Source organism: Marmota monax, unplaced genomic scaffold (genome assembly GCF_021218885.2).
Source record: "Marmota monax isolate L192 unplaced genomic scaffold, Marmota_monax_Labrador192_F-V1.1 WCK01_AAM20220418_F8-fsc00008, whole genome shotgun sequence".
NCBI lineage: Eukaryota > Metazoa > Chordata > Mammalia > Rodentia > Sciuridae > Marmota > Marmota monax.
In genome coordinates, this window is record NW_026694432.1 from 15,404,183 (window position 1) to 15,410,182 (window position 6,000).

A 6,000-nucleotide genomic window follows, 5' to 3' on the forward strand; every position below is an offset into this window, starting at 1 on the left:
TCTTTCTTTGCTGCGACCAAGACTTGGAAAGGTTTATCTGGCACTCATGGTTTCAGAGGTCTCAGTCCAGACTCTGGGTTTGAAGTGAGGCAGAACATCAGGGCTGAAGGGTATGACAGAGGAAAGCAGCTCAGAACGTGACAACCAGGAGGCAGAGAGAGCCCCACTCACCAGGGACAAAACAGATCCCAAAGGCACACCCTCAGGGACCCACTTCCTCCGCCACACCCTACCTGCCTTCAGTTACCTCCAATTAATCCATTCAAGTGGATTAGTGCAGTGATTAGGTTAAGGCCCTCATAACCCAAACATTTCCCCTCTTAACTTTCTTAGTATTGTCTCACAAATGAGCTTTTGGGGGACACCTCATATTTAAACCATAACATCTGGTTAGCACCACGGTGAGTCTGAGAAAGCTGCTTCTTCTGGTCATGATGAGTATCTTCATACAATCTCCTCTTTGGCCCTGTTTTTTTTTTTTTTTTTTTTTTTTAGTTATACCTGGACACAATATCTTTATTTTGTTTATTTTTAGGTGGTGCTGAGGGTTGAATCCAGTGCCTCACATGTGCAAGGCAAGCACTCTGCCACTGAGCCACAGCCTCAGCCCTGTTTTGTAGGTAGGGCACTTGTCATGAATTTACCATCATCCATATCCCTGTATATCTCCTATAGATAAAGACTGTGGACTCCTGGAAACGAAGAACGGGATCTGACTCATCCCTGTACGCCAGTGCCTACAATAGAAACCTGGCACAGAGGACTTCTACTTCTAGCTGAATGGTTGAAGGAATAAACATAGGAACAGAGATGGGCCCATTCATCAAGACTATCTTTATATATATATATATATATATATATATATATATATATATATATATATATATATATATATATATATATATATATATATATTGATAGGTCGGTGGTGGCAACTTGGTGGCTACTTGGTGGCAACTTAGAACAAAGCAGCCCGCGCGGGAAAAGAACATCAATCAGATGCCGGCGGGAATGCCTGTCAATCAGTCAGATCTCCTGACTAACGCCTGTCAATCAGCAGGACCCCCTGGCCAATCCTGGAGTTCAACCAACTCCCCTGACCAACTCCAAGGGGGCAAGGGACCCTAAAAACGCCTTTTCCTGTCCCAAGCCCTTCCCTTCCTGCTGTAAGCCCCATAAAAGTCCAGTCCAGTTGAGCTTCCACACGGTTTCTCCTCAGACCCTTCTCCTGTCTCCTCTGTGGGTCTGATCCAGTTCTGCCAGGGAGTGAGATCTCAATAAAGCCTTGTTCAGTGGTCCTTTTAAATCTGCCTCCTTTGGACGCTGCCCGCCTCGCCTGTTCTGATATATATATATATACACATACACACACACATATATGTATAAAATATATATATATCTTTATTTTATTTACTCATTTGTTTATTTATGTGGTGCTGAGGATCGGACCCAGTACCTAAAGAGTGCAAGGCAAGTGCTCGACCACTGAGCCACAACCCTAGCCCCTGAGGTAATTCTTAAAAAAAAAAAAAAAAAAAGAACAGGCCATCTGAAGTTCTACTGGGAATAGTGAAATTAGATATTAGCTTCCTGGAGCCTGCCGTGGCTGGAAATTCAGTGAATTGGAATTTTAATCCTCAAGTTCATTTGGTTAACAGTATTTGGAGGGGGAGCCTTTAGAAAGTAATTAGGATTAGATGAAGTCATGAGAGCCGAGCCCCCATTATGGCATTGGTGGCTTTGTACCAAGAGAAAGAGAGATCCGAGCTGGCATACTTTTTCTATCTTGCCATGTGATGACCTCTGCCGTATTATGATGTAGCAAGAAGGCCCTCGCCAGATGCCAAGCAGATGCTGGTGCCAGCCTCCAGAACTGTGAGCTAAATAAATCTCTATTCTTTATAAAGTATCCCATTATAGCAACAGAAAATGGACTAAGGCAGAGTCAGAAAGACCTTATTAGTTGCATGCCCTTTCATGTAAGAAAACTGAGACCTGGAGAAGTTAAACAACTTTCTGAGTTTGAACAAGAATTTGGAGGCATCGTTCCTGAGCCAGTCCCCAAACCACCTAACTTCACAGTCCACAGTGCCCTCCTCTCTTCCTACACGCTGAGCTTAAAGTCAGTTCTTCACAAACTCCTGAGCTTGGCTTCCAAAAATAGAAGGAAGGTAGAGGGTATTCTAGACTATCTACAACATTTTATTAATGGGATTGATCTACCATTAATAAATTAAATTAAATTAGATTAAAAAACAAGATAAACTTCTCAGAAATGTCCAGTCCCCAAAGCAAGTATAAGATCATATGACCATGTGGCTCTCTAAACTTTAGTTTCCTCATTTGTGAAATGGTAATAATAGTAGCACCTGCCCTGACATGCCTGTTTTTCCATTTTAGGCCCTTTCAATAGATGGTAGTATTATTCCCTGTGATTTTTCTGGACTCTCAGGAAGAGGATTACCCATCCCTACCCTTGCAACACAATTTTGCAGAACCTCTGTGTGGGAGGAATATACCTCATTGACCCCTTGGTGCCAGCCTAGGCCATTGGTTTCCCTTGTCCAATGGAACAGAAGTGACATGTGCCACATCTCAGCAGAAACTTTGAGTCTTTGCAAAATTCACCCATCACATTTTTTCTTGTCTTCAGATTGATATAGGCAGATATTTTAGTCTGGAACCTAGAATGTGAAGACATGTTGAACAGAAGTTTAAATGATCTGCAGCTGTCATTTAACGTAAGTAGAAATAAATCCTTTTTTTTTTTTTTGTCAGTCATTGAGATTTTGGAGTGGTTTCTGTAGCACAACCTACCAAAAGCTGACTAATGTTTTTTAAAAATATTTTTTAGTTGTCAATGGACCTTTATTTTATTTATTTATATGCGGTGCTGAGAATCTACCCCAGTGCCTCACACATGCTAGGCAAGTGCTCTACCATGGAGCCACCACCGCAGCCCCACTAATAATCTTTTGGCTGTGATATAAACAGAATCATCAGGGACAAATTAAAAGGGAAGATGGGATTTGTGGTTGAAGAGATCCATAAAATGCATCAAATTCCAGGTAGCTCTAGGGATGAGAATTAGTGTTTAGGGTAAGCTGCCATAATAAAGAAACTCCAAAATACAACTCTTAAATAAGATACACGTTGACTTCTCTCTGATGAAAGGGCCTGGAGGTAAGTGGGTGGCCCAGAGTGGCCAGGCAGCTTTGCTTCAAGAGGTTGCACAAAGATCCAGGTTCTAACTAACTCCCTGCTCCTTCTGGCCCCCATGTTATTTGCTGGGAGCCATTAGCCAAGTAAGTATGACAATTTCCTTGCCAGCGTACCCCATGTTGCAGTGACATTGAATGTACTTAACCTTGCTCAAGGACCAAGGCAGATTAGGGTGTTCCCGGTTTTAAGATAGTCGTGTTTAGGGCGTTCCCGGTTTAGGTTCCAGGTTTAAGGTTTAAGATTATTCCTGCTGGGAATAGGGCGTATCCTGCTGCCTGAGTTCCCCTTGAGTTCTCACGGGATTCAGACAGTATATTTTGGAGATAGAAGCCCAGTGGAGGTGAATTTGGGAGAGAAGGTGAATTTGGGCAGAGAACGTGGATTTGGGCAGAGAACGTGGATTTCCCCAGAACGTGATTGTAGAAGGCTGGTGTGAGTTCGGGAATAAAGAGTTGCTGTTTGAATCTACAAGCTGTGTGGTGGCTCGTGATTGTGTGCCCAGCCAGACTGCGGCATTTGTGCCCAGCCAGACTGTGGCAGTTATTAGTCTCATTTATACCATGTCTGCAGTCCCGACTACAGGATGGAAGAAAGAGAGAAGTACCGGCAGCCAGTGATCCTTTAAGGATGTGACAGAAAAGTTGGCCACATCATTTCTACTCATAACCCATTGACCATATTTTATTTACATGGCCATTTCTAATAGAAGGGGGGAAAAAAAGCTGGGAAATATAGTTTCTAGCCAGGGGGGGGTCACCTGCTCTGATGAAGTTCAGAGGGTGCCTCCTAATGGTAGAACCCAGGAGGAGCTAATTCAGTGTTGTCCTAGAGTTGGCTCACACAAACTCATGAGAGTCAGTTGCATGAATTTCCCCAGATGCTGCATTTCTTGACATGGGCCTTGAAATCAGCCCTGAGGAGAGTATTTACACCACAGAAATTGGCCAACACTCCAATCTGGGCTCTGCCCCTCCCACACCCTCCACCAAAAGGCAACTCAACATTTGTCAGCACTGAGGATAGTGGGTGCTGGGAGGCAGTTAGCAGCGTCTGCCATAGCCAGGGCATGTCTCCTTGGTGTCTCTGTTGCCTTCTTCTCTCACTCTGACCACCATCTCCACTTTTTGCTCTGCAAGCAGCCCTCCTTTTCTCAAATTCATGAGGGTAGCTCCTCTGTTATTTATTTTCCTTGGCCTATGGATTGCCTGCCCTGGGCAGGATGTCTACCTACCTTGGGCAACTCAGCTCTGCCCAGGGCTGGAGGAGCTCTATCACCACCATGCATAAAACTGACTCGAGAGGATCTGTGGGTAAAACTAGCAATAGAGGTAGGCACTGTATGCATGTGAGGAGGGGAAGCTCTTTCCTCCACCCTACCACAAGGTTTAATTTGTAGCAGACTCTCCTTGTGATGCTTTTCTAGTATTCTTTTGTATCTTTTATGATCATGTGGCTGTCTGGTGAAAAATGTGCTTGTTGGGGTGACAAGAAGCCTTTGACTGTGCCCTGTATTACAGGGGTATTGTTTAACCATATAGACAGTGATAGGAGAGATTTGCAGGAGAACTGAGATACCTACCCTAGGAAAAGTGGCAGGGGCAAAATCATTAAGGAGGAAAGAAAAGAACACAGACATCAGAGTCAGACAGATGTAGGCCCACAGCCCAGCCCTGTCCCTTCTCATTGGATGACCTTGGTCAAGTTCATCTAATGCATGCCTTATTCTGCATACATGCCAGGCCCCTGTACCTGACAGCTCTTCCCTCAAGTCCTTCAGAGGCTTCCCACCTAAAAGCAAGTCTCTGCCTGAACTCCTGTGCACCACCCCCGTCTTTTCTGTAGCACTAATTAGTATTTGGTCGTTCAACTTGAGTATTTGGTACTTATTTAAAATGCTTGGGACCAAAAATGTTTCAGATATGGGATTTTTTTCAGGTTTGGGTATACTTTGTATTCAGTATCTTGGGGATGGGATACAAATTTAAACCTGAAATTCATTTGTTTCATATATATTTTATACATATAACCTGGGAAATTATTTTATACAATATTTTGACTTCAACCTGTCACATGAGATTACGCATGGAATATTCTACTCATGGTATAATGTTGGCATTCAAAGTTTCAGATTTTGAAGGATTTCAGATATGAATTTCCAGATTAGGGAAGCTCAGCCTGTATATATTTATCTACTTGCCTCTTAATTTTTCATCTGTATTGTACCAATCTGCACTCTCCACGTTAGTTTTGTTCATACTGTATCCTTGGCACTGTATCCTTGGCCAAAGACTGACATAAAGCTGCTACTCAAAATTCATCCAATGTATGAATGACTGAATAAAAAAAAGAACAAAGTTAAGTTCTTTAAATCTTATCTGTAAACAGGGAGGATATTTAAAGCTTCTAATGAGTAAGGCAGAGGCAGTAAATATGGCAAACCAGCCAAGTTTCTCAGCCTGAACTTGAGGCACAGCCTGAACTTTGGAGGTTCCTGCTGGGCCAGATATCAACCTTTAGTTGCTAGAAGGTATAAAGGTCTAGGGAACCTCAGGGGAGAAACTGGGGGTGCCAGGGAGGTTAAGGAGGGTACTTAGAAGGCTTGGAGCAGGCTGGGCATAGTGGCGCACACTGGTAATCCCAGCAGTTTGGGAGGCAGAGGCAGGAAGGTCACAAGTTCAAAGCCAGCCTCAGCAAAAAGCGAGGCACTAAGCAACTCAGTGAGACCCTGTCTGTAAATAAAATACAAAACAGGGCTGGGGATGTGGCTCATTGATCATG